This window comes from Salmo salar, chromosome 02, assembly GCF_965601325.2.
Source record: "Salmo salar chromosome 02, fSalSal1, whole genome shotgun sequence".
Taxonomy (NCBI): Eukaryota; Metazoa; Chordata; class Actinopteri; order Salmoniformes; family Salmonidae; genus Salmo; species Salmo salar.
Window position 1 is genome coordinate 90,224,213 of NC_138292.1, and position 3,445 is coordinate 90,227,657.

The 3,445-nt window shown below is 40.4% G+C and overlaps 1 long non-coding RNA gene across 1 annotated transcript; it reads left to right on the forward strand.

The window, feature by feature from the left end:
* Nucleotides 1-293: 293 nt before the first annotated feature.
* On the forward strand, nt 294-2,926 carry LOC145864062 (uncharacterized). Its single transcript, XR_014382635.1, has 4 exons — nt 294-599; nt 839-1,199; nt 1,395-2,386; nt 2,597-2,926. It is a non-coding gene; the product is annotated as an uncharacterized LOC145864062 (long non-coding RNA).
* The last annotated feature ends 519 nt before the right edge of the window (nt 2,927-3,445 follow it).

Consider the following 3,445-nt stretch of genomic DNA (forward strand, 5'->3'; position numbering starts at 1 on the left):
CACCAACAGCATTACCTTAAATTCCCAGACCGCCATCTGCTCACTGGAGTGGGTAACGCAGTTCAGTAAAATGTTTATTTTTTATTTTCAGACAAAAAGTTAAAGGGTAGGAATCATTGACGACGCTAGTCCTAAAATATTAATTCGCCCCCCCCCCCCCCCCCCCCCCCCCTAAATAAATCAAAATCAGTCAATATGTTTTTTCTGTGATTTCTTTTTTCGTCAACCATTCCATCGCATCTTAAACTTCTTACGGGCCGGCACTAGGACCGGGGGAGGCTGCTGCTGCACTGCTGACTGGACGCAGTTGAGTAAAATTAATATTTAATTTTCAGACTACAAGTTAAAGTGTAGGACGCATTAGTTTTTACTCAGCAGTGTGACAACACAGTGTGGTTAAAGACTTACTAAGCTAGTTGTAGTCACAATATGGTTACCTATGAGTACAAACAGTTATGTTTTGAAGTGCTACCGACTTTGTATTATGTGTAACGGTGTAATGAAGTTTAACTCGGCACGCCAATTAAGAACAAATTCTTATTTACATTGACGGCCTACCCCTGTTTCCAATTGTCCACATGGCTGGAAGAACCTTACAAGTAAGTAAGTAAATAGATTTTGAAAATGTAAAAAAAAGCGATGTATTATTAGCTAACTAGCTACAGTGCAGGCTAACTCAAATGAGCTGCTAAATGAGCTAGCTATCTAACCAACTTCACATTCTGTATAGATAGATAGATAGCTAGTTAAGTGAATGAAACATCACCATCTACCTAACTTAATATTAGCTATCTATCTATTTATCACTGTAAAAAACAAACTCCAAATGCATTTGTAGGTAGCTAGCTAACAGCCATGGAGGAGGGTGAAAGGATAGCAGCCCCAACTGTCAGTGAGAGAGGAGCCTATTCTGGATAGGGCAGGTACTTTTGTGTAGTTCCTGTCCCTAGAAGTGAGGACGGAGATAATAGTAACATAATATTCAGTGTGGTGTAATTTGACTATAATGAAGTCTGTTTCTTGTGAGGTTGTCTGTCCTCAGATAAAGAGCTCTATGAAAGCCAGTCTACATATGAAGAGGTCCCAATGAAGAGCAGTGGTTCTCAGTCCTGGGGACTCAAAGGGGGGCACATTTTTTGTTTTTGCCTTCACACTGCACAGCTGATTCAAATGATCAACTCATCATCGAGCTTCAAGTGGTATTTATGTATTCATTTGTGATGCTATCCTTGATATGATCCTGTTATTGTCACATGCTACACATGTACATATGTGTGCCCATGCATCTATCAATCCAATGTTATCATGATTTGTTATCAGGGATATTATACTTTAGTAATCCACAATGACCTGGTGATGTAACAGTCTAATAATTGTCTTCCATATTCCTACAGATACCTTGTAACTGGAGATTCCTTCAAAACGATTGCCTACAGTTAACGTGTAGGGCACTGCAAGGTTGGGTGACCAGGGCCATCTGGGACTGCCTCCTGGAGGAATTCAGGTGTGTGAAGGCTACCTGTGTCCTGCGTAACTTCATGAGGACACGAGGACCAGGAGGGGATCTGCAGCTCGCCGCCGTGTGCCAGAGGAGGAGTCTGCTGCTCTGCAGGATGTTTCAAGGATGGGGTCCAACAACGCAGCAAGAGAGGCAATCCGTGTGCAGGAGATCTTCACCTCCTACTTCTTCAAAGAGGGTGCTGTTCCCTGGCAACACCATAGACTACACTATGTACAACCAAAGGCTCTTTTAAGAGCCATTCACATTGCAATAAGAGTATTCTTCCATTTACTGAGCTATGTCAACTGCAGTTATTCAATTCACAGTTTCTCTCCCTTTGATTTCTACTTCTCAGGTGAGGGTGCTGTTTAGGTAAGGGTGTGATGTCTGTACAAAAACAAAACAGGCTATTTTAAATCACCCATATTGAAAAAATGTAGAACAATTAGACACCCTATAACCCACACCTACACACTCATGTATTAATCTGATTGATGGATTGTGTTGTGCAGTAAACAGGCTCAGGTGTATAACTGTGGCTCCTTCCACCTTCAAAGAATAGGCAAGAGGGCCAACCGTGGAGAATAGTAAGACACTTCATTAGATCTATAACTACGCTATATTGTTTGTCCTTGTGGGTCCGTTCATGTTTTTCAGCATAAAGTACTCTGCAGCCACTTAGTGTGGTGTGGGCACCAGGTGAGGCCACACACAGATTCCTGTTGAACACTGTCTCTTTAACTACCTTATTTTCTCAATAACAGTCTCTCTTCTTCACTTCATCCCTCTCTCCTCTTCTCCCTAAATCCTTTAGGTTATATCAGCTGTGTCGTGAACCCCTCCTGCATCTGAACTGGCTACATAGAGGGCACAGCATGATCAGAGGTGAGAGGTCACTTGGTCAGGTCAACAGGAAGTATTATTAAAGAGATGCTTTACATTGAAATACAGATAGAGATGCAGTAGTCCCAGAGTTAATAATCCAAGGTCAGTTTTGCATTTCAGCTCCTGATTGATGTCTAACAATGTTAGAATAAAAAATAAAAACACAAGGCTTAAACATGTTCTCTCTCTCCATCTGTCTCTCGTCTGCAGGTATGTTTTGATGTGAGAGGATGCCAAACCCCAGTCCCATCATCGCCACCTCACCTGCTTTTAAGAACCTTTGGGCCGACGAGAGACATTATTATGTAATTGTGATGAACTGAGAGAATATTTATGTAGCACTGTGATTCATTAATCATGTGCTGCCTTCCCTGCTCCTATGTGCTTACCTCTTTCCCTTTATGTCTTTTACACCTCTCTCACCACCTCCTCTTTCTTCCTTTGTTTTTATAATGCACAACAGATGTGCATTGAAGGACAGATTAAACTTGTATTTATAACACTTGGATAATGAGCTTTTCAATAAAGTGTTTCACATTCTCTACTGGTTGAAATGAAGTGTAATGTGATGAAATACTCCACCTATCCTGTGTTTATCAGATCAATGCAGATGAAGGGCATTAGATGTTGAGATGAACCAGTGTTAGAGTATTTACATGATGCATAGGAAGTGTAGTGTTCTGTTGTTTAACATTTTTTTCTGTATATATGAATTAACTAGTTAAATCCTGTTTCTAGTCTATTAGTTACAATGTGTAACCATTGATGGACCAAGATTGGTAAACACTGTTGAAGGGTATAATTGTAATACATACATGCAGACACAGTGTCATTCAAAGACTGGAATTTGATACTCCTGGTATTGGATATGACTGAAAAATAATCTCAAAGACATTCATACCTAAACTGCACCTTTATTTGCCAAGGTAGAGTACATGATCAGTGAATATATTAAATGTACAGGCTACAATGTGGGGACTTGCATCCTTGGCACAACATGATATTATATTCTACTCAATCCATAGGCTTCATTAATGTCATTCAGGCTGTTTTGAAGTT